Below are 27154 nucleotides of genomic sequence, written 5' to 3'. Positions count from 1 at the left end.
TAAAAAAAAAAGATAATCTTTACACCAAATTCCATGATAGTTCCCCAGACTTTTGAATGTATTATGTGAAACTGAAAGAAACATGTGATATAAGCTTTGAGTTTTCAGGCATATAAACTAACAAATGGTGAAAAATGGTCTTCTACCTGTATAATTCGGCAACATTTGCGTGAGAATTATGTGACCCTTCTACAAATCCAAAATTTAAGCTCTGAAGACCAGGGTCCTTTCTCCCCACAATTTCATGTCCGGAATTCTCCAACAACTCCATTGCATTTGTTCTCTTTTATGCTTGTTTTTGTTGTTGTTTTTATTGTTTGATGTTGTAAATTTACAACTGCAAAGATACAGATTTTTTTTTTTTTTTACAATGTGACAACTAATTATTTTTTCCATTCTATTTACAAAGGGGGAGCAGTTATTATTGGATTCGCTCCATGAACTCACATCTGCTCCTTCTTTACCGGGTCAACATTGTTAAACCTACATTATGATTTAAGACATGGCTATTGGAATTTTCAGACCAAATGCATTTTCAACTCTTCTTGGGGGAACAGCAAACTGTGAAGCGACCGGAGATTTCTTGTGGAGTCGTCGTTCCCCCCCCCCCCCCCCCCCCCCCACTACAGGACCCATACTTGTGTGTAAGATACAGTCCTGTCATTTTTCCCTTTTATTTTATTTTTAGTTGTATCTTGTGTGTGCTTGTAATATCTTGTAACCATTTTTATCACTTAAAGCTCTGTAGTATTTTTAGGAATAAATAATACATATTCCCAGTTCTGATTTTGTGATTCTTAGGACCTTTAAGAAGAAGAAGAGTGGTCAACGTTACCTTATTTTTATACTGTATTGTGTGGTCAGGTGCGAGTAAAGCCGCTCCTTGCGCAGTTTCAAAGTGCTTAAATCAGGCTTTTCTGGTGGCAGTGTACATCATAGAGGGGACTCATGTGTCCAAAGTGAACCCCAATCACGGCCGGAGCTGCTCAGATTGACGTATCTGAACTGCGGCCGGTGGGTCTGTGACATTTGGCACTGCGTAGTCTGTATGAGCTATATAAGAAACAGTTAATAAAATAATAATAAATAAATTAGATGGACCTTATCTTCTAATTGCCTCCTCTAAGTTTTACCTTGAACTTGTTAGATTTAGGGTATGGTATTTATTTTATTGATTTATTATTCTAACTGTCCAAAATTTCCAGAGGTTTGTGAAAACTTACAAATAAACATTAATGATGATGATTACATTTCTGTGCTACAGTAGCTATCCTTTGGAGAAAGTGTTTTTACCGCATCCACAGTCTATACTGTATGTTCATTGGTATGAACAAACTGTCGGAAGTCAACAGGTTGACATACTCAAACTCTCATCAGGTCCACAGTGTTGACATCTGTACTATGTCCATATCAGATGTCTACATCATGAGGATGCCAATGGTTAGGGTTAGGCACCCTATGAGGGATACCATCAGGGGCATTGAAGTAAGTGAAAGATTGTAGCATAGGGTTTTCAGCAAGAAAATGTTAAATGCTGGAGAAGAGTCTTTGTCAGGTGGAGTTGGGAGCAGCATGGGGTGAGGTCTTACAGCTTGGAGTGAAAAGTGGTTACAGGACCTGAGACAGAGGTAGATTTAAAAGCATATTACTGTACCTTCTGAAAAGTTTAGAAAAACGAAGGAGGATAAGAAGCTGGTAAGGACTTTGAAGGTAGCTTGAATTGGATTGTTGCATTCACGTGGAGCCAGTGTAGGCATTTCAAGAGAGGTTCTACAAAGTTTACAAATGTTCCGAACCCAGAGCTGTGATTTGAAACATTACTTAAGGTGGGGAAGACTTTATATTAGAGGATCATCCTATTTGTTTTTTTATTTTTCTTTAAATGACGTTATATGGAAAAAACTATATTTTGGTGACAATCATCAAGTTGGTTTATAACTTTTGACATTTTTCGAAAAGTCATATTGAATTGATATACAATTTTCATCTTAAGAGGCTTGGACTAGACAGGTGGTGTTAAAAATCTACTATACCACCAGCTTCATAGCCGTTAACTTCTCTGTGACCAAAGTAGAAATCAATAGTTCGTACTAAAATAATTTGAAAAAAAATACATTTTTGGAATTGACTCAACCTCATGTTTTCTTTATAAAATAGTTTTCTTATTTAGGGCAATTTTATATGGCAGTTTAATGAACAGACCCCTAAAGCCCGTATATATTCACTGTGTAGTTATTTGGCAGCAGGAGTCATTTCGTTTTTAGATAAGCCAGCTGTCTACACCGAAGATTCAAAGTTTCATTATTGACACTATTCTGCCTTTTCATTTTATTTTCACAGATTGAGGGCTTTTATTTTAGGCACTCTATGGAAGCTATCGACCAAGAACCATACCAGTAATTTTGTGAGTCATTTATAATTTGTGTAGTTACAGAGAGGTCTATTTAGAAGACAATTAAGAATACATAAAATTGTTTCTAAGATGGAGTGAAGATTTGGAGGGATTTTTTTTTTCTTCCAAGCACAGTAAATGCTTTAAAGACCTAATTTGGTTTAGGTAATTCAGTTGTTCAATTGCATTGTTTACAAAGGCTTTTTATAAGGAAAATCTGCCATTTGCACATTTTTTTTTTAATAAAGTGACTCAGCATTACTAAATGAATATATTGTCAACATAGTTACATAGTAGATAAGGCTGAAAAAAGACTTGTGTCCATCTGGTTCAATCTGGTTATGCTGTATATTATGTTATTCTAATTTAAAGACTGATTTTGTTACTTAGATATAATCCTGGATATTTTTGGCCAATAAATGATTGTCCAACCTTATTTTGAACGTATTTATTGTGGTCGCTGATACAACCTCGCCCGGAAGAGAGTTCCAGAGTTTGACAGTTCTAACTGTAAAGAAATTTTTCCTGCCCGCTGATGAAAATCTTTTTTTTTCTTGTCTATACTCATGCCTCCATGTCCTATTTTCCATTCTAGAAGAAAAAAGGGATTTAGACAGTTCCTTGTGTTGGCCCCTAATATATTTATACATGTTGAGCATGTTTCCCCTTAGACGTCTCTTTTCTAATGTAAATAGTCCCAACTTACTTAGTCTATCCTCATAAGTTAAATTCTCCAATCCCCTAATAAGCTTTGTTGCTCTTCTTTGTATTTTTTTCTAATTCAGCGATATTCTTCTTCTAGTGTGGCACCCAGAACTGTACTCCATATTCGAAGTAGGTCTATCCAATGCCTTGCACAGAGGCCTAATCACTTTTGGGTCCCTAGTTTCCATACCCCTTTTGATGCATGCTAGAATTTTGTTAGCCTTTTTGCTGCTACGACAAAACAGGTTAGGATCACATTTGTAAGCATCAACCAAATCAATGTATACACTTTCTCGGACAACTGTGTTTTTTTTTGTCTTGTGGTGTTCCAACTATGAATGAATTAACACATGCATGATATGTTCTGCAGAGCATGGAAAACAGGGAATAGTTCAAACAAGTACTGTAGATGTAAGTTGATGTTAGATTAGATCTTCTTGGCCACTCTAGTCTGCCCATGTACACGTACACCTACACACTAGGGTTAATTTTTGTCAGCAGCCTATTGACCTACCAGTTTATTTTTGGATAATGGGTGTACATGGAGGAAACCCATGCAACCACAGATAAAATTACAAACTTGACACAGTTAGGGCCATAGTGGGAATTGAACTCATGACCTCTGAGGCAGTAATAGATTTCAGCCTGACCTTGTGCACAGATTTACAGCCTATGCATTTGTTGGGGTCTACAGTAGTTACTTCACTAAGACATATTATTGGGGAAGCTAATAGGAGATACACCTACACACGGGGTAATAATAGTCAATTTTCTAAGCGATCTGTCATTTGTGGTTTATGTATTATTGAGCGCCACCTGGTTTGTGTTGTTCACTACTGTGAAATTGCTTCAAACGTTGGGAGGAAAGCTGGGATTCGTCACCCAATTTTTGATAATACGGGTGTGTATCCTATATATTTAAGCCCATAAGGGCAAGTCATCATATAAAAAATATAAAAAGTCCTACAATTTATGGGGAGAATTCAACTATAGTGCCAAAGGTGCAGGATGCCAGGCAATCTTTGAAGTTTTTTAAAGTGAAAATAATATTTTTTTAAAATAGTCTGAGATTGTCCGGCATCCCGCCCCTTCTAGCAGACTCGGATCCAGTTACATATGCTCCTGGCTGTACATACATTTAAGCTATAGCTAAAGATTCTGTCATACTGTGGATGGGCTTCATCCAAATGTATTAAGGGATCTCAGCTACAGTAAGTAGATGATGGGTCACTTAAATTTGTGGACTCCCTTATAGCGGGTGTGATAGTAAGTTTCCTAAGTAAATTATTAATCCTAATTGATAACCCTAACCCACTCCTTAATGTATATTTCTACCCCCCCAAGCCCCCCCCCCCCCCCCAAGCAGCCTAATCATAACCTGCCTCCACCGTCTAACCCCATTGATACTCCTTGACCTTAACCATCAGCATCAGAAAGCTGTCAACATTTTACCTGGCTACATTTCAGATGTTGACACTGTGAACCAGTTGACAGTTTGGTTGTTGGCCCAGTGCCTGTTGACAGTTTGAACCATGCTGATGTTTTCATGTTGACACAGTGGTGTTGACGTTATGAATGTTAACAGATTTACCATGGATCATTCAACCTAATAATCCCCACAGCCAGATTAATACAAAAAAAATATTGGAAAGCTGCATAACCAAAAAAAAAAATGACAAACAAAATAATCTGGTATAATAATAATAATAATAATAATAATAATAATAATAATAATAATAATAATAATAATAATAATAATAATAATAATAATAATACTGTATGCCAAAGGTAAATGTATTTGCCATAGGAAGGTTGGTAAGACGGTCAAGGAACGACTGCACTAAAGATATTACAGCCATATCACAGTACTGGGCCCTATTTATTGTTTTTATTAATGACCTTCTAGAAAGTTAATGTAGGTGTGTATATTTGGGGATTAGAATTAGAATATGAACAGTTAGTAGCGCAGAGCAGAATATCAACATACTACAGAAAGTGTATGCAAAAGGCCAATCGGGGATTATGAACTATGCAACCAGGGAATATGAACTATGCAGTGGTGGCTCCAGAGGAGGATCTGCAGCACAATTCAAACTAGGGGAGCCACACCCACTGCCACAAACTGCCATTTCAAACTGACTCACTGACAGTGGGTGTGGCTCCCCTATTTGAATTGTGCTGCAGCCCCTCCTCTGGACCCGGCACTGTAACTATAAATGTCTACTTTGGACACAAGGTACCACAGAGGTGACTTAATAATAAGTAAAAATGTATTCAAGGTTAACATGAGTGTTTTTGTTATAAAAAATGTGGTACTTGTTTCCTAGCTCGGCGCCCACAATTTTTATCTTATGCCATTGGGTCTATCAGATCGGGTCGCAATTAAAAATCGGGTCTGATCGCATCGCATGCAATCGGGTCGCATGCGATGCGATCAGACCCGATTTTTAATTGTACAGCCACCCTGATGGGCGCTTACTATGTTAAATGCACCCCCAGACCCGATTTTTTCATTGTATAGCCACCCTGATGGGTGATTACTATGTTAAATGCACCCCCATTGTTAATGCCACCCCCACTATCAACACCAACCCTAAGCTTGGCGAGCGCAGCGACCCCGTGAGGGGCGGCTGTACGCGTCCTCCGACCTTTTCATACCCCCACTATACACGTCAGCGTGGAGTTGACTTTATATAGTGTGGTGAGCGCAGCGTGCCACCGAGCCCGAAGCGTGGCGACCGCAGCGAGCCCCGTGAGGGGACGCGGATGACTTCACATGTATTCCGCATCCCCTCGCGGGGCTCGCTGCGCTCCCCACACTTTGGGCTCGGTGGATCGCTGCGCTCGCCACACTATCTAATATCACCTCTATGCCGAGTTGGATAGTGTGGGTATGAAAAGGTCGGAGGACGTGTAGCGCCGCCCCTCGCGGGCTCGCTGTGCTAGCCACGCTTTGGGTTGGCGTTGATAGTGTGGGTGGTGTTAACAATGGGGGTGCATTTAACATAGTAATCACCCATCAGGGTGGCTGTACAATTAAAATTCGGGTCTGGGGGTGCATTTAACATAGTAATCATCCATCAGGGTGGTTGTACAATGTAAAATCGGGTCTGATCGCATCGCATCACATGCCATTGTAATGGCGTGCGATGCGATGTTAAAATTGTACAGTAAGCTCTTAAAACCCTAATATCGGGTCACATCAGGTCCCATCGCATACCTTAACTAATGGTATGCGATGGGACCCGACGGGTGCCGTGCTAGGAAACAAGTACCAAAAATTTCAAGGAACCTATAGTGGCCCTGTGCAACCCCGCCCTGTGCACTGCACATGTTATATCTGCCCCACCTGCAGTGCACATGGTTTTGTCCATTTGAGAAGGAATTTGCCTCTAAGAGTGAACTAGAATAAGGCCCATTGCTCGAATACTTTTCATAAAATAAATGATACCATGTAGCTAAAATTAGCAACTTACATTATATCATTGATGGATCAAGAGAATTTTGTCAAATTACCAAATTGTAAAAATGTAGTATTCCCTGTGACGCTAAACACGGATATATACTGTACAATAGAAAATAAATGTTCAATTCAAGACGTCTGTGTATATTTCCCAATGTAATAACCATGGAGCATTGACTCCAAATTTGACCCAGGACTAGGTGTAAAAAAAAGACTTCCAGTTTTCAGGCCACTATGGTGTAAGCATTTTTTGGGCTCCCTGCTTGTCTCCGCCAACCACAGTTGGGATATGGTCGCTAAGTCGACATACTGTACATTAGGTTGACTACTAAAGGTCCACAGGGCTTAGGTTGACACATGAAATAGGTCGACAGGCCTAAGTTCAACATGGTTCAACATGGTCGGAAGCTCTACACAAGCATTACGTTGACAATGGGATGTTGACAGTCAAAAGGTCAACATGAGTTTTTCACGTTTGTTTTACGAAAACAGGCAGTATTTCATACCCTACCATCCACTAGGGCGTGGAGGGAGAACAGAATACTGTGCCACGCGCAGTGAGTCATGCGAGTGGACGCTGTACACTGATACGGTGTCCATGGTGACTTATGACATGAAAAAACTTGAAAAAAATTATGTTGACCTTCTGACTGTTGACCTTCCGATTGTCGACCTACAGATGAAGCCTCTCTCATCTGAATGGCTCCCGATGTGCTGACCGCCAGCCCGCGCCAACCTTCAAATGTGTTGCGTGTACGTCAGAGATGCTCGTATGCCCCATTCTTGGCAATGGACGCATTAGCATGTGAAACGCTTGCACGTCCACGTTCTCCAGCTTACCCTCTACCAGCGGTCACCAGATACTTATATCTGGCATGCTGGCGGCAACAGGGAGAGCGGCCCCATCTGTAATGCCTGTGTTGACCTAATGCTTTTGTCGACCTTCTGACCCTATCATTCTATTCCCTGTGTCGATATAAGCCCTGTCGACCCTTATTGGTTGACCTGATGTTTGTCGACCTTCAAACTGTCAGGACTATGACCCATTTCCCCACAGTCATCACAGTTGGATATTACCCAGTACAGCACTTTATCAATTGCTGCTCAGTTGCTACCTCTATTCATGGACTCTGGACTGGCCAATCAACTCACAGCTTGACTGACCGCTTTCTGGCTGAGAAAAAGCAATGGTACGCAAAGCGTTTTTAGGGTGGGCCTCAGAAGTAGATAAGTGGAAGCCTCAGACTTTGGCAAATGTTATGATGTTTTCGAAAATTGTATATGGATGCGATCCATGATAAATAGGGGATGGGTCACTGGGTCAACCCATTTTAGGTCAAAATGCATTGGTTCGACCACTGAAGGTTGACAAGGCTTAGATCGGCACCTGAAACCCTATGGTTTTTAGCGCTGCTTATCCTGTTTTCTATGTGGGCACCTGAAATAGGTCAAAGTGACTTAGGTCAACAAGGTTGAAAGGCAAGCACAACCTGTCGAAGATGGCAAGGTCAACATTAGTTTCTCAAGTTTTTTTCATCCACCATGGCGTAGTGGATGGTAGGGCATGAGGTACCGCCTGTCGGCACATGTTGGCTACAAAAAAAACATGACAAACTCATGTTGACCTTGCCATTGTCGACTTAATGCTTGTGTTGACCTTCCAACACTGTTAACCTAAGCCATGTCGACCTATTTCGGGTGTCAACCTGACCTTGACCTTCAGTGGTGGACCCAATGCATGTCAACTCAAAAAAGGGTCAACCTAGTGACCGTATCCCACCGAATAAGGCCCAGTAAGATCTCAGTTAAAACCGTCACAAAAGATTTGCAAAGAATCCTCCAAAACACTACTAATTTTTGAATAATTTTTTTTTTTTTTTTTTGGATATATAGTTTTCCATGATATACTCTTAAACAGAAATGCAACAAATTACTGCACTGCTATGTACATTGTTTTGACCTCATTCTACAACTCTAGACCTTATGATCCTCTTTAGAAGAATGAGATTAAATAATAAAGTGCAGTCAACTGTCAATGTTAAAATTGTTTTAAAAAAAACCCCCAAAACTATTTATTAATGCAGAGAAATACATTTGTCTTCCTACAACCTTACCAGTCCCGGTATCCCCTGACTGCCATGATTTATTTAAGCCATAAATAAGCGTAAAATGTGCAGTAGTTAAGGAGAAAAACTGAAAGAGTTGATATTTATTTTGTGTGTGTTCCAGCTATCACATTTCTGACAATTAGTATAAATGGTACAACTGAAATTCACATGAACGAAAAACTGAATTACTCGTAATGTCAATAGTGATAATTAAAAACCACAGAGAGGCCAGCGTTCTCCGTAAACTAATTTACTGAATGTGTTCATTAACAAGTATTCGGAAAGGTGTTTACAAATTGTTCATTTTTAATATTTAATAATAACGTTCAGGTTACAGAGAAATAAATCTGCAAAAAGAAAAAAAGTTGACTAGTAATTTCAGGCTTTTTATACCGACAACACAAATGCAGGGTATTTTTTTATTCTTATATTTTAAAATAATTAATCATATTGGGTTTTTGTGTCTAATTTGAAGAATGACACTTGAAGTAAATTTGTCATCAGTACAGGAAACTATTGTGTTCACTCAACCAATCTGTTTGTGCGATTGCAGCCTGTCAATTCATTATTAACCAGGAAGACGTAGAAATATAATTTGTTTCTTGAGGATTGATAGGCTAAAACTTTGTGCACATTAGATAATTGGAATGAACTGCCAATCCTTGGCCACTCAGACTAATTACTGCACATCAAGCACCCAGGGCCAATGGTCATTCAAAACCCATATTCTCCCGATTAGGAGCGTTGCAAAACTTTTGTTTATTCTAATGAGTCAGTATCATGCCAAAAATGCAGTCTGGATATATAGGAGTAGACATACAGGTTTATCCATGTTCATCGCAACCTCAACTATTTGAGGCTGCAACAACATTTTCACAATGTGTTTGTACTTTACTGGCCAAATGCAAATATTTGCACCCATGATACGGTACATAGGAAATGTACGATGTGTTTGCAGGCCAACCATTGCCGCGATGCATTCACGTGTACCGTGGCAATGGCTAGCTTGGCTATATCTGTGGTGCATTTGAAAATGTCATCTCAACAATTCCTAGGAGTCTTAGATCAATATAGATCATTCAAGGGTATAGCCAGGGCAGCCGATAAGGGGGGGGGGGGGAGGTACTAATTACACAGACCTGGGCTTGCTGGAGGGGGTCCTGGTCCAACCCCCACCCCTTCCCCCTCCATCCCTCCTGGGCAGCAGCAGCAGCACACCTACAGCATGTGCTGTGCTGACAACAGGCTCAGCATGAGTGTCTCACTGACAGCATGAGAGCTCATGCTGAGCCTGCTGTCAGCACAGCACATGCTGTAGGTGTGTGCTGCTGAGTTTAGAGTCTTTAGAGTTTTTTCACCCCCCTCTATACATTTTGGGGGCGTGGCCTAAGCGCGGGAGGTGTCACAGCTCCCACACTTAGGCCACACCCCAACATTTTACCGGGGCCCAGCATACCTCTCGGCTACCCTGGATATAGCTATTATATCTGAAGAGGGGTGGAAATTCTATAGCACCCAAACACGTGGAGGGCCCATCTACCTTGTCAAAGTCACATGCATTACATACATTTTTCACCATTGGTGGTACACAGGGAACCCATTGGTGTGGAGCCTTCAAATCTTGTATCTATTTATGCCCCTGTGGATGTTAATTCAGCAGTTTGTGGAATTGACGTCAAAGTTGGACAACTTGAAAGGTTGGCAATGCTCTAACCCCGCATTAGCCTCAGCGTACAGTATGTAGGTAATAAAGAAATGCTCTTCAAAAATTGTATCTTCTAGCAGCACACAGTTAGCCATTGCTGAAGTGAACCACTATTAATGATAATGTCGACTATGAATCTAGAAGGAACAGGGAAACACAACGTGGATTCTACAAGCTTAAACCAGCCAGGATATGGTACCAGGAGGTACAGAGAAAAGTATAAAATGGTACAAAAAGTGCTCCATTGTCCCAAAACTAAAAAACATTTCAGAGAACTGTACGAGATGGAAGCTGCATGTAGTAATTCATTAATTAAGAAATCACTCACCTAACTAAAATAATGAAAAATACAGTGATACTGTAGATGATGTAACAACCTTTGTTTCCAGAAAGCTGCTATACTGTATGATGGGAAAGGAATGACATTGCTTCTGCTTGTGAAGGTGTAGTTGTAAATTCCTATAATTCCAAACCAACAATACAATCACACAGAAAGAAGTACAAAAGGTTGTCATAGAGTATAAATGCTAAACACAAAGAGTTACTTTGTGTTTAGCATACTACTATACCCCATGGCATTTATCAAACCCTGCAATGTCGTTATTAGAAAATCTTATACATAAGTAAAAAAACAAAAAATGCAGGCATCTAAAAATGAAAAAGAGGAAAAAATATTCCTCATGTTCTACAAATCTCACAACCTATTTGGGTAACTTCACTCACCTCTGTCTAATTATTAAGTGATAATGCTTTTAAATTTTTGGGTGCATACAACAGTACAGTATTCAGGATAAAAAATATTTGGTACTTGTTTCCTAGAACGGCGCCCAGATTTCCTACGTACGGCACCGTATGGAAATCGCATTGCATTGCATCGCATGGGCCATTATAGCGGCATGCGATGCGATTTTTTCAAGTAATTTTTTTCCCTCATTGTACCCCACTATATCGCATCGCATTGCATGTCCAGCAAAATCGCATGCGATCGCATGCGATTTTATAGGGTGTGCGATGCCATGACATTAGGTATACAATAATATGATTGCATGTCCCAAAAATAGATTTAACGCACCCCCACACTATCCACCACACCCCAAAGCATGGCGAGCGGCTGAACGCGTCCTCCGAATTTTTCATTACACCTTTATCCACGTTGGCATGGAGTTTACTTTTTATAGTGTGGCGAGCGCAGCGAGCCACCGAGCCTGAAGTTTGGCGAGCGCAGCGATCCCCGCAAGGATTACTTTACATGTATTCCGCGTCTGCTCGCCACGCTTCGGGCTGGGTGGCTTGCTGCACTCGCCACACTATATAAAATCAACTCCACACCGACGTGGCGTGGATAGTATAGTGCCGTGGCGTGGCGTGGATAGTGCGTGGCGTGGCGACGTGGCGTGGCGTGGATAGTGCCTCAGGGTGGCGTGGATAGTGGGGGGTGCGTTAAACCCATTTTTGGGACATACAATCATATTATTGTATACCTAATATCATGGCATCGCACACCCTATAAAATCGCATGTACTATATTTTGTTATGGCAACATAGAGGTACTGTACAGATGTAGCACCTGTCATCCAGGTTCCACCAGCCCCCGCCGGCCACTGTCAGCCACCGGAAGGGGGTGCTTGCGCCTGAGACGCTCACTCGCCCTGTTCCAACAGAGCTCTCTGCCGCCTCCCGCGCTGCCCACCAGTCCCCGGCACCTCCCCGCACCCCACCCTAACCCTGCCCATCTGCTGCCCACTGCCGAGTGTGTGTCAGGGGCTCGTGCGTCCCTGTCAGATGAAGTGCCTGTCCACCGGCTCTCCCCGGCGGAGGGGATCTGATGAGAGCTGCCGCTAAATGACCGGCGCTCCATCTGTATGTTAAAAACTTGATTGTTAACTTTTTGAGTGCCAATGTTGTTGTGAGAGATCCTCAAAATGTCCGCTAAAAATACCAGCGTTGCTCGCAGTGACCGTTCTTTTTTTAGGTGCAACATTTAACTAAACTTCCATGAATTGACTCGGCCGTATTTGTATTTATTTATTTATACTAAAAGAAAAGTCACTGGGAGCGATGCCGGCATTCTTAGAGGATATTTTGAGGATCTCTTACAGCAATGTTGGCACTCAAAGGGTTAAGGATGAGTCTTATACAGTGGTGGATCCATAGGTTCGACAGCAGCACAGTCCATATATCACATAGGGGAACCTCACCAACTGCCACCCCAACCGCTGCCAAACATCATCAGCCACACTCGCTGGCAGTTGGTACAACATTTGAATTTTGAACTGCACTGCAGCCCCACCTCTGGAGCCGCCATTGGTCTGATTTATATCCATAAGATGTACTTAGTAAATGGCTGATGGTGATTCCAAACTTGTCATAAGCACTGCAGGGATGTACTCTGTACTGCAGATGAATAACAGTCACCAGTGATCCACCAGTAGTTATTACTGAGCTGAGATAATGGAGAAGCCTTAAAGTCCCCTTTTTCCCTATCTTTGTGCCTACAGTCCTCGGAGACGGCAATATTCAATCAGTTGGAGAAATCTCCTGGAGCTCAGCCTTGATTAGGTGTCTCAGTGATTGACGTCACTTGGTTTTCGTGTCAGCAGCGGTGGCGTGCAGTCTGTGATAATACACACAGTAGGCTTTCTGAGTCCTGGGGTTCTTGTACCTCATTTTTTAAGCCCTTGGACACTCTACCGGATAAGTGGAGAGACCTGCGGGGGAATGTGTGGTATGTCTGCGTGCTTGAATGTGTGTATGTAATAAAGTTTTACTGTACATGGTGTGTGGGTGTAATTATTTCATTCTTGGTCATGCTGTGGAACTACAAGTCCAAGTGGGCCCTTTAATGCCCTGCATGCTGGGACTTGTGGTTAACCAAGTCCCTGCATGTGGGGGAGGCTTTCTGGGACTTACAGTTCCACAACACAACTCACAGATACGTGTTTAATCTATTTATTTTTTACTACAAAAATCATCCTGGTGTCCACCACCCAGGGACATCTGGGACAGCCCCGGGCTTCAGCCCTGGTTTGGTACCCCACCCAGGGCTGGCCAGCCATGATGGTCATGTTTTGACCGGGGGATACTGTATAAAAAAAGTGTCCCCCGGCTGTGGCATGACAACGCTGGCTGTTGAAGTCCAGTGCTGGTTCCAAAATATGGGGGACCTCCAGTCTTTTTGTCCCCCGTATTTTTGGAACCAGGTCCGGCCCAAGTGTCTGGTGCTGGTTTCGTACATACAGGGGGACCCACCCACTATTTTTTCCCCATATTTGGGAAACCAGGACCGGCTCAATAAGCCTGGGGCTAGTTATGCCACTCCATTTTTTTTTAAATTAACAAACAAAAATCCACGCACTCCCATTACTAAAAAGCGCACATTCACGTTACAATATCACAGTTTCCCAACCACCCAGCAGGTCACATCTTCCAGATCACAGAGTGGGTGCAGAGCGATACTTCATCAAATGTCACATTTACCAGAGCACAATAGTGAAGCATTGTGATTGGCTGGTAGAGGTTTAGCCACATAACTCCAAAACAAAGCCACCAGTTACAAAACTAATAAAATTCTGCAAATCTATGGACCAAGACCTTCAATATGATGTTCCCTGCTCAGGCAATGGCATCATAGAAAAAAGGTCCCTCATAAACCTCATCCTTTTGCTGCTACTACTACTACAACTACTACAGGATGAGTATCGGGACCACAAGTATTTTGAATAAGGGATTTTTCTGCATTTTATTTACATACTTACCTGGTCCCCCCGATGGTCCCGCAGCATCCACGGCGTCCCCCGGCATCCACTGTGGCCTCCAGGATCTTCTTCAGCAGTCCCAGGGGTGCATTGCACGAGTTTGCAGACACATCGGTGATGTCACTGGCGCACCAGCGCACTCACGCAATGCACCCCTGGGACCAGAGATGCTGCAGAAGACGATCATGAAGCCCACCGTGGACACCGGGGATGTGGTAAGTATCAAAAAAGGGGCGAGGGGGGGGACGACAAAACAAAAAAACCCGAAATATACTGAAAAACCACGGTGTTTGGAATATTTCAGTTTTTGGAAATTCGGATGCGGGATACTCAACCTGTACTACTACTACTACTTCTACTACTACTACTACTACTACTATATAATCATCATTATCATCACAATAATACTACTAATAATAAACACACCTGCAAATAATAATAATAATAATAATAATAATAATAATAATAATAATAATAATAATAATAATAATAATGCAGCCATTAATAGAATATATTACTTAGAAGAAAACAAAATAAATCTGTATACGTAGTTCCAGGAATGGCCCAAACAGCAGCATATGAGAGGCCCTCCCCACTCCCAGCATTGTGTGCAGTCACAGGATATCACTGTAGGTCAGCACTTGATTAATATTCACCGGAACATCCTCCATTCTCCCTGAGAGCTCTTATCTCTCCTTTGTTCGGTAGCAGTACAGGGTCATACCTGTGCCTCTACAAAATAAAGAGTGGAGCTGATAGAGATAAGAGTTTATGGGAGGAATAGAGACTGGGTCACTATTAATCACACAGTGGCATTACAGTGATATATTGAGCATGTATACATCAGGGTCAGCGGAGAGTCTTCCTGATATATGTTACTTATGTTCATCCTTGTAACACCGATATTATTTTATGCTTTCACTTCCTATTCTCCTGCTGTGATCACAATTTGCATTCTGTTAAGTCTTTTGGGGAGATTTATCAAGCAGCGATTCGGTCAGACCCGTGTGTTTGGGAGAGCTGAAAATCTAACGGATTTATCTGGCTCAAATGTTTTTGAAAATCGCTAGAATTTTTTTTTTTTTATTTGTTAAACAATTCACCCCAATTTCTTTGTGTTCTGAATACAATTTCTCAGGTTTATTAGGCAACAGTCACAAACTCACAAATTACAGACACAGAGATGCATTACAGTACGTTGTCAAATTGCACCCAATTTTGGCTAAACCTAATGACTTTGTTGCTGCTCTCTGGGCCGGGCTGGCTCAACAGAGGAGGAGCCCTCCCAACAGAGGGAGGGTTAAGGTATGGAGATTGGAATGTATCATTGAGGGCCCCACCCCTCACCATCCAATTCCCATATCACCATCTCTGAGAAGGGACCTATGGGGAGTCTCAGGGACAGGCATGGGGTGTGAACAGAATGCGGCTAAAATTTGCCTACAGTACCTGTGAGGGAGTGCTGCCCAATTTTTTTTTGGAGAATCTTAGCATTTTTAGGAGAGTAGGCAAGTATGGGATGGTTAGTGCTACAGTGTAATTAGGGCCGTTCGAATTTAAGAAAATTACTCTACAATTGTAGACTGATGTACTGTGCCAGAAAATGATTGATTGATTGGTTGATTGATTGATTGGCAAGTAAGTGTGTAAAATAGTTCATAATTATTAGATATGTGGGCAGATCCCCACGTTTTGGCTTTGGTTCTAAAGCATTATAATGTTTTGGATTTTTTTATCTGAATTCTTTCAAATTTTACGGAAAAAAAACTGCCAAAATCATGTAATTTGGCTTTGTTTTAGTTCTTAAAGAATTATTGCCATCAATCACATTAATTTCCAGTTATTTACCACAGTGAAATGACACCTGAAATCACAAGGGATGGATTAACTGTACAAGCCATTCAAAACAAGAGTCAAAGTCAAAATTACAGGGTCAGATTACCCTGTGTGGAGTCCCCCTGTCTGTGTAGGGGCCTGGGACGACCATCCCTGTAGTCCCTCCCTTAATCCGCCTCTGGAGCCGAGTCTTGGCTCGATTTAAAACACCAAAGTTTGTAGCAATGTTTGGTTTTCAGAACCCTACTTATTATATGTGTGCTACACAATTTTTTTTTAATATTATTTGGAGATAGTTATTAAAATTAATCTATTTAAACAATATTATATTTACTAAATAGTAATATTTACTAAAAGTGTGCACATTTAAGTGTGCAGTATAAGATAGATAGATAGCTAGATAGATATAGACACCCTATACAGTATATACCACATAAAAGATCAAACAGCACCTTCATTTTTCCAAGAGCAGTTATGACATTTACATAGATTTCAGCAGTGACAGCTTACAGTGCTGAATTTCACAGTCAGAGTATCAATCCTGGTTAACAGTCCAGTGACTTCTACGGTAATCCCAGACCCCCAGTCTATCACCTGGCCAGCTAGTCTAGCATCAGGAGTCCCTTACATGACTTAAAGGCAGCTAACAGGTGTAACTGATCAACTGAGCAGTTTATTTCTGAGCTCAGTCCAAATCCTGGACTGGATCTACAGTATGTTTAACTGCTGTTCTGTGCTTACACATGGGGAATCCTATTAACCCTGTCACAATAAATATACAGATGGAGCCGGCCTAGGTCTTGAGGGGGCTGGAGATAGCACTTCCTATTACATTTGGCCCCTAGTCTCAATACGCACATCGATGAACACAGTAACCAGCTGGCAATGATATATCATGGAAAACCCCAAAACCAACAATACCATCTGTTTTCTCCATATGGGGTGATTCAGCCCTGCCCTGTGGGCCAAATTCGGTCCCCAGGCTGATGGTAGGGGTCCGTACATGCACATGTGTGAATATGCGCATGTGCAAACCCCCTGAGTGAACGCCTTTGACAAGTTTCTCACTCCCCAGGGTGTTCGCTCCATTATGGGAGGGCAGGGGCGGGCAGGGGGAGGAAGTAGGGGAACGCCCAAAGTTTTATAGATCTTATTCAGGTTTGTTCGCAGCAGGGCTGCACTCGCACGGAGAGCGATGTTGTTTTACTGCGCATTTCTGTACATGTGCATACGTAGGGTGCGTGCACCCACAGCAAACAGACTGTAACATCCATTGCCCTGCCCTGCGTGTGAATCGCGCTTGCAAATAGGTGGCGGCAACCAAATATTCGCAAGGTTGGTGGACTTGCAAGGCTGCAAATTTGCAGGGGGTTTGGCACGGCGTGAGGGGGCATTCGGTGGGGCAGCATTTACTGCTCGCTAGGCTGCAAATATATACGCTGCCTCAGTGGCGTAACTACTGTAAGACAGACCCAGCTGCCACTTGGGGGAGGAAGTGGCAGTGTGGTCTGTGTGGGCGCCAGCACCCGCTCAACGCACTGACATGCTGCTGCCTGCTGCTGCCTGCCGCTGCCCACTGGCTGAGCACCGGAGGCGAGTCAGCCACAGCTCAGGTGGGGCCATGGCAGAGATGACAAATCCCGCCACTGATTCAATTAACTGTATACAGAGGCAGTTATCGGCTACTGTGTACAGGATGGGCGGCTGGATGGGCGTGCTGGGGCGGCCTGGGATGCTTTGGAGCCAAGGAAAGCAGCAGTGTCTGCTGGTCTCTCTTCCTCTCTTCTGCTTCAGCTTCTCCGTTATGCGTGTTACATCATCACACACTGGGGAAACACGCTGGAGAGGAGCCCGGGGGGAGCAAGATTTATAGTTACGCCACTGCGCTGCCTAGTGAATTGGCCTGAATCAGCCGCCACGTACCAATGTTCTCCCTTTGTTAAATAGCCAGGGTGCATCTGCTGATTGTACCTTCAGCAATGGCGTCTGCCACGGTTTTCAGGATTAAAGTGATTGTGAAATTGGGCTAATCAGCAATTAAGTGTCATTCTCGCATTATTTGATGTCATAGAGGAATTTGTGTTTTTGTGCAATAAGAACGAGACAAAAAAAATGTGAAATATTAAGATTACACAAAACAAACTGACATAAATGTTAACCGTGTAGTGTATTTTAGTAAAAAAAAAAAATAAAATAATAGTAACAAATGACAGATATCTGTGTATATAAAATGCTGAGCAGATTACATTTGCAAAGACAGTTTGCAGAAAGATGGTGTTTAAAATGTGGATTGTGCTTCTTCCATTTAAAAGGCAGTGGCGCCACACAGCAGAAGAAGGTGGAACTGCAGCTCTACAGTACAAGAAGTATTCAAATTTAAAGAACAGTGGTATAATGATGAGTTTCCACAAAATCATTCCGCTCGTGTGGAGAAGAAAATGACAGTACCAACTGGCCAGCATTCAGTCTCCTGAGAAGGACACATGATGTCGGAGAAGGCCGGAACGCTGAAGCAACGTGACGCAACGAGGCAAACAGCGAAACTGAAAGTCGCATCACCCGGCTATTCCCTGTAGTGTCATGATATACAGCATTCACCCATCATGTGTTTTACAATGGACATAATACACACATAAGTAAACGAAAATATTGTAACTCTACAGATGTTCTTTAATGCACTAATAATCTATATATTAAAAGAAGAGGGACAACTTTATGAGTTACTTCTAGGATGCTGCAGTCTGAGCAGGGTACCAATTTAAAGGTGCTGGTCCATAGATTTGCAGAAAAATATTGTTGATGTAATTGGCTGCTTCATTTTGGAGGTATGTGGCAAAATGACACATACCGTTTTCAATGCATCACCATTGTGCTCTGGAAAATGTGACAGTTGATGAACTCTCCCTGGGGGACCTGGAACCTGCTGGGTGGTCTGTAAACTGTGACAGTTAACATTTGACACTCCTCTGTGACCAATTTGCTTTGATGATTTCTACTTGAATTGGACCGTGTCATATGTCTATCCCTCTCTAAAGGGATTCCAGAGGCTTCTGTGGTCATGTAATTTTGGATTGTAGCTGGGGTAAGAAAAAGCTGAATGTTCCCCATATGCTGTCTGTGTTGACATGCAGGGGCAAGCAGGGCCCCGATAAAATGGAGGGGGCGTGGCCACTGGCGGGGTGGGGCCTCCAGGAGAAAAAAAAGCCTAGAGGGAGAGAGAGGACAGGCTACCGCTGCAGCTGTCTCTCTCCCATACTCAGCACACAGCACTGATCAGTGTGTGCTGAGCTGGGGAGAGAGGCTGTGCTGCGGCGGCAGCCTGTCCTCTCTCTCCCCACTGGCTCCCTGCAATGGGGGGAGAAGGGAGCCCCTCCAGCAGACCCGGGCATGGGTAAAAATAATCCGTCCCCTACCGCATCAACGCCACTTTTGATGTGAGATTAATTTGGTTGAGCATCCAGCTATCCTACGGGTAGAACTCTTACAATAATCTTTTCCCAACTGTCACTCCCTTTGGGAATAAATCCTCACTCTCACTGCCGCCACAAAACAATCATGGCACATGCGCAATGAGACTTAGACACATGCCGTAACATTGACACAACATTGCCATTTGTTTGGAAGGAGTGTCATGCGGGATTCTTAGGCAAGTAGCCAGTGCTAGTGTGAGGTGTGCATATGGACATATGTGACTGGTAGATCCAGGGGGTAAAGTGGAGGGGGAACTGGGGTGGAACTGAGTCAACCTTCACATTGGCTCTGCACAGTATTTCTAACAGGTAAGCATTATAGGGGTGCCAAAAGCCAGGGAGGTGCCAAAAACCCTACCGCTGCTCCTGGCTCTGCCTAATGGGGAGGGGGAGGAACTGGGTGGCATAGTACTCCAGGGTCCACTTTAAGCCCAGGGCAGATTTTTTGCACAAAGCATGTGGTAGGTGTAAGCATTGGCACTGATAATGGTTGAGGCTACGGATGGAGAGACAGTGCGTGGTGCTACTGCCGGAATGGATATTATCATTAACATTAGTAAATCCGGCTGCAGCGTCCGTCCCCATTTGCAGCCAATTGGTGTGATACTAATAAACCCTATGTCAGGATGAAGAATGATGTATATTGTGGTGAGAGGGCTTGTGTGTCACCACAATTGTGCACATACTGGTGAAATCGGCTCCATCCAAATGAGAGGAAAACAAAGGCCGGCACAATCTGTACTGTGGAAGTTTATAATTCCAGGCCTTATAAATTACATAGCTGTAGCTAGAGAAACAGAAGTCCAGGTTTTCCAGCTCACCCAGAGACAGTCAGGTGCTGGAGAGGGGTTTAAAAATCCCATTTACCAACAATGCATGGCACTGGTGCCTTTTAGAGGCCAGTGAGCAGGGCTCAGTTGATAGTACCAGGGACTGTGGACATTGGCGGTGCCAAGAGGGGATGGCATGTGCGATCCAATGCAGCATAATGACTTTTGAGCAAGGGAAGTGCTCGTACCTTTTATGTTTCATTTTCTGTATGTACCTGTGTGATTTGGGCTACGGTATCTGATGTCTGTAAAGACTCCATGGTTGACTCTGGAGTCCTTATTTACAGTACCCATGTTAAAATTATCTATTCAAATAGGAGCGGACATACTGAATGCTGATATATTCGGTACTTGTTTCCTAGCACGGTGCCCGTCGGGGTTCATCGCATGCCTTAAGTTAAGGTACTTAAGGTATACGATGGACGCGATTTTCTTACTTTAACTAGCTCAATTGCCGGTAAAAGTGAAAATCGCGTTGATCGCGTCCATCACGGCCCCTAATAAGGGGCCGCGATGCGACCGATGCGATCAACGCGATTTTCCCATAGGGAACAATGTTAAAATAATTTTAAAGTGAAAAACGGGTTGATCGCGTCGGTTGCGGGCCTTTATAAAGGGCCGCGATGCGATCAACCCGATTTTACATAGGTGACAATGTGAAATGGGCTAATATGGCCCATTTGACATTGAATATGTGTAAAAAGTATGTTTAATGCCCCCCCAATTTTAACGCCACCCCGTTATTGATGCCAACCCGAAGCGTGGCGAGTGCAGCGAGCCCGCGAGGGAGCGGCGGTACGCAACCTCCGACCTTTTCATACCCCTACTATCCACGTCGGAGTGGAGTTGAGAATAGAAAGTGTGGCGAGCGCAGCGAGCCACCGAGCCCAAAGTGTGGCGAGCGGACGCGGATACCTGTGAAGCCCGCGAGGGGACGCGTATACCTGTGAAGGTATACGTGTCCCCTCGCCACGCTTCGGACTTGGTGGCTCGCTGCGCTCGCCACACTTTCTATTCTCAACTCCACGCCAACGTGGATAGTAGGGGTATGAAAAGGTTGGAGGACGCGTACCACCGCCCCTCGCGGGCTCGCTGTGCTCACCACGCTTTGGGTTGGCGTCAATACCGGGGTGGCGTTAACAATGGGGGGCATTTCAAACATCAGGGGGGGTTTCTATGAAAATGGGGTGTTTTGGGGCATTTTACATAAAAATCAATACAAAATGTGGTCTCAGGGACCATTTTACATTGATTCCAATGTAAAAATCGGGTCGATCGCCTCCATCGCATCGCATGCGATTTGGTTGGCATGCGATGCGATCGACGCAATTTTTCCGACCCGATGCTTACAATCAAAATCGCGGGCGCCGTGCTAGGAAACAAGTACCATATATTCTTTATATGCACGAAACGTAAACTTGCCTGTCCTCCTGGAATCGCCGGGAGGTTCAAGAAAATCAGGTCCCCTTTCTGGCCCCCCAGAAGGGTGGAAAATCCTCCTGCATCTCCCCACATGCCCCCCAGCCACCCCTGCATCTTCCTACCCCACCGGTAAAATCCTGCAATTCACAAGTGTAGTCGGAGGGGCGGTGCTCAAATGATGCAAATTGTGTCATATGATGTAGGGCTCCTTCCCCGCCTCCCCCCCCCCTAATGGTAGCTGAAATTCTCCTCTCATTAAATGTCGGCTAGTATTACTAAACATTACATAAAGATCTTGTATACTGTATGTTCTACTGTAGAAAGACCAAACTAAGCAGTATGTAATGATGTAACCAACAGATTGGCAGACAGCTAACCCTAGGTCCGCCTGTTGGCCACCACTTATCGGTTGCCAACTGCAATATGAAAAGCAGCAAAACATACAAGGTAAACCCGTCTACATGAATATACGTTAAAACATCTAATGACTTCCTTCTCTTCTTTTTATCTCTGATCCTTGGATAAATACACAATGCCCTTCTCTTCAGCTCACTTTGCCATAGTTCATCTATTTTAAGCTGCTTGATTGAATGACATGACAACATTTGCACAAATCTGTCATAATTATGCTGTCAATCATACGGAGGTTGTCAAACTAGGAAGCCAAATTAAGGATCTCTTGTCCCCTTAGAAATACGATAAGAATGGATCTGTCTCTTTGATTAATCCTGCCAGGGGAAATTTGTGTAGAAAACATTATGGAAATAAATGGAATGGCAGAAAATGTTACCTAACAACTACTTACAAGTATTTTTCATTTTAATTGCTCGTATTTAACTAAAAAAAATAAAGCTTATTTTTGGGTAGATAGTTGTGTTATTTTTCTCAAGATTGAGACGGGTCTGGAGAGAACATAAAGTGAAGAAAGACCAACCAATCAGCTTCTAGCTTTCATGATACGGGCTGTGTTTCAAAAATGACAAAAGCTGATTGATTGGTACATTAAGGAGGATATTTTAGATGCGAACGTCGCAGTGCTGCGTGTGTTTTTAACGCCGCCCACCGCTCACAATAGGCGTGTCCACTGTTACAATTTGTGGCTTGGGATAATCGTTTTGCATTCTACAATCAGTTGCATCACAAGGGGTGTGGCGTGAGGGCAGCACCCGGGAGTCCCTTCCCCTAAGCGTCAATGACATACCTCCGCTTTTGCCTCCATTGCCACTCCTAGGGATTGCCATTGGTGTCGTCACCATCAATGGTTGCCATCGGTGGCAATACTGCAACCATCTATTGATAATAACAAACTATGTGATGGATGACCATCGACAGTTGTATCTATTGATAGTCATCCATTTTCTTTGACTGGCTGGCCATTGGCCAATCAGAACGTGGGGGCGTGGCTTCACGGTTGTCGGGGGGAAGAGCTACGCTCTGTGTCTCAGCACCTTGAAAGAAAACCATGGTTTCTGCTGTGCCATCGATGGAGGGAAACCATGTGGTATAAAGTATTTACATCGGCCATAAACCATCAATGTTTTCAAATCATCGATGGTCAATAGCCATAATTAGCCACTCCCTCACAGCCCTGTAAACATAAGCAGCCTGTCAGTCACTGACAGTCTGCTATCACCTTGCTTCCGCTGCCACAGGACCTGTTCTTGTACATACAGAAAGGGTTCTGAGCATGCGCTAAGTACCAAACGTCAGTTCTTTGCGGATGATATCATTACGGCACCGGCACCCGACTGTCCCCCAATATGTGGCCAATTTGCATCCAGCAAGTCATGTGAATTTTTAAGCATAGGATCAGTTATTTGTTGGTTCTAAATGGTAATTAGCTGATTCGTCAATAGAGTCTGCTCCATCAGTACTGGAAACAGATGAGTATTATCATTGCTCTATAGTGATGGATTTGCACTGCAGCCCAGAGTTCCGGACAGAACAAAGAGATATCATTAGTGAGATGTGACTGCTGTGCGCTGCGTGGATGCAGTAGGACCGCCGCTCACACAATATTTTCAAATCCACCGAGAAAACCAATAACCTAAGCTGACAATGCGCTAGGCTTGTGAGCAGGAAGGAGAATCACAGAGTATTGTTGTGTCCTCTCAGATAATTACTGCACAGAGCAGGGGAGAACTCTAACACTGGACAGTGAGTGCCCGTTCTCACAGATCCTCTTCCCAGGATGTAATATAATAGCTATTGGTGCCACATGTAAAAGTGCCATCATCTCTGAGGCACAGGTCAGTATTGTATGATACAATGCGCCGAATGTATGCCGGCAGGGGCAACTCAATCTACTTGCAGCTGACGGGCAATCACTGGGTGATAATGATAATGATTTGCGATGTATACCTCCGATATCCACCAATGCCAGCCAGATAATCACTTAACTAAATAATCCACCTCCACCCCCAGAAATCAATGAAAGCCATATACAGTATAACAGATAAGTCATTACTATCCTTGTATATAGATACTGCATACCTCCCAACCAGTGACGGTTTATACCTATGGGCTGCAGTGCTGCAGCCCTCCTCTAGGAAGAACCCGCCACTGTGTGAAACCAGATGCAGTCTGTGAGACTGCATTGGCTTCACTGTGACTGGCAGTGACTTCCTATTGGAAGTCCGACCTGCCAGTCACCAAGGAAGTCCCATTGGGAGGTATTCCCTCCCTCCATGATGCATCTCTATGCGAAACTGTGGGGCAGTCCCTAAAAAATGGGTTCTGCACATGCGCGGTACCGAAGAGGTTATTGCACATGTGTTGGTCCCGTGACTGCGATCGGGATTCGGTACAAGCAGGTGGCGGTGGCGGCGGCAGAGGGGGGGTTGCATTGCGGCAGCCCCTCTCCTTCGGCCAAGGTAGGAGCAACCACTGCTCCCAACTGTCTTGATTACAGTCCCGCTAATTGTACATTGTCCTATTGTCCCATCGATGGGTCACAGTGTTGCGCAGGTGGGGGTGGGAAGCAGGTGGGGGAGCCGGTGATCACCAGTGCTCTGCAGAGCAACAGGTGATCCCTTATTAGATACTGTGCACATATGCACGGAATCTATCAGTGCAGAGAGGGGAACCGGGGGACTGTCCAGCAGCCTCAGAAAACAGGTTCTTGTGCTAGACCATGCCTTATTTACCCAAGGCCACACCTGCTACTCCATGACTCTGCACCTTTTTTCTGGCCAGACACCAAAGTTGGGAATTATGTTTCTATACTGAATAGTATATAGTATTTCACCATTACTTGATCTACAGATATAACACCTCAGTCAGCTCAGGGAATCACCAGATGGTGCAGGATGGCGGTGCGGTGCTACATTTGATGTGGACACGTCTTACACGCATGCGTGTCCCCTTCAAACGGCGGTGGGGAGAGGATTCCCTCCCCCTCTCTGCTTCAGGGAGATGGGCAGGGTTAGTGTGGGGTGCACGCAGCTACAGAGGAGCCGTGGGGAGGCGGCGAAGGGTTCCGTCAGAATGAGATGGGTGAGTATCTCATGCGCGTGCGCCACCTGTTGGATGGCGAAAGGCGGCTATTGGTGATAGAATCGCCAGGAGCAGCTGTAATGAGGGCTGCTCCATATGTACATTACTTTCTTCGGGCTGCACCCACTCTGTGGAATGTGCTCCCACGCAATAAGACTGCTCTAGTCTGAAACCTACAAGCGTTACCTTGAAATTCACCTCTTCAGGCAGCTTATCAAATTCCAGAACCAGCCACTTAACCTTCAGATACCGTTCCTATCTAATCACATCCACACTGTACAATCCACACTTATCCACTCTCTTTATTTTTCCCATTTTTCATCCCCCTGACCCATGGCCAAACTGAGTCACCGTATCTTACAGCACACCAGGAAGCTCTGCATTCTGGTGAAATTAATGCAATAAAGAATATCTTTCCTTGTGTATCAATGCCTATTTCCCTATAGATTGTAAGCTTGCGAGCAGGGCCCTTATGCCTCTGACTGTGTGTCAATACCCTGTTTGTTGTATCACTGTCTCCTATTGTAAAGCACAACGGAATCTGCTGCGCTATATAAGACACTGTTAATAAATAAACATTCACTACCTCTGTGGTGCACGGTGTACGGAGGGAACGGGCTCCTCTCTTACCTTGCGTCCTCTGGGCCCTTTAGGTTCGTCAGGTTTCCCGTTCTCCGGCGGACAGGAGATTACTCTTCAATGAAAGGGGACAACGTTCTGCGGTACAACTCAAGTTTATTAGGAGATAAAGGCAACCTGTGCCCACTGACCCTCGCGGCGTTGGGGTTTAAGGCACATTAACAAGTGACAACAGTTATCAATATTCACTTCGACTCTTGGTATTTATCTAATAGACAAGCGACCTAGTCGCACTACGCATGTGCCCACTAGGGCCTACAGACTTCACGTGTTCAAGGTACCGTGACGGCGTTCTGGGTAAAACACCCCCGCTTTGAGTTTACTACTGGGTCAACAAGTCGACACGATACCGTCAACACTGAAGGCTACCTTTGAAATATACACACATCAACTTCACATGAATCACGACACATTAATAATCTTGACAATAGACAATATTCCGAACAGCTGGTGCACCAGTATAACCGCTTAGCAAATGACCTAAGGTGACGTCACCCTCAGTGTAACTCAGTCTTGGACAACCTGTGCACAGGGGGAAATAATGTCAATCCGGGGTAACTATCCGGTACAAACAGTGGCCCCGTATTACCTTGGGGATAAAGGCCTGTTGATCGGGGGTCGGTACAGCGGGACTCCGGAAGGGGTTCCTATGGCCGCAGGTACTCAGTCACAAACACACCCTGGAGCACAAGGCAGCCTGCCTAGTCAGGGATTCCTGATTCCTGGAGTTGGGTCGTTGTACGGGCACCGGCCCTCACTACCACGGGCCGTTGGGGCAGTCCTCTGACACTCCCTGTGAGAATAGCCCTCTGACTCTGCTGGGGGCAAGCAGGGGATTGGGGCCGCTGTTCGGGGTCCACGGGGGTCACCAAGCGGGCACCAGATGGGGCGAGTGACAGGCAGGGGAAGGCTGCGTGTATGTCAGGTGGAGGGACGGTACCTGATTGAGCTCGATCAAGTTGCAGGCTCCTGCCCGTCACGCTCTGCTGTGCAGGGTCGGCGTCTTCTTCTTCAGGACGGGTGGCACATCAGTGGGGGCGCCACAGCTGTGGCGTTGCCGCACTCGGTGGCTCTCCCGGTCCCTTCTCTGCCCCTTGGATGCTGCTGACCGGCGGAGGGGTCAGCGGGGGTCACGTCCTCGCCGCGCGCTCCTCTCTGGCTGGCAGCGGCAGGACAAGGGCGCGTCGCATCTCCTCCCTCTTCAGGAGGTCGGCGGGGGTCACGCTGCTGCGCCGCGTCTCCAGGCGCCCTCTCACTCTGGCTGCGGCACTCTCCGGGCACCGTCTCCTAGTCCAGAGGTCGGCGGGGGTCACGCTGCTGCGCGGCTCCCTCTC

Source organism: Crinia signifera, chromosome 1 (assembly GCF_055691185.1).
Source record: "Crinia signifera chromosome 1, ASM5569118v1, whole genome shotgun sequence".
In the NCBI taxonomy this organism is placed as follows: Eukaryota; Metazoa; Chordata; class Amphibia; order Anura; family Myobatrachidae; genus Crinia; species Crinia signifera.
The sequence above is the reverse complement of the archived record's forward strand: the minus strand, read 5'-3'. Positions refer to the sequence as shown.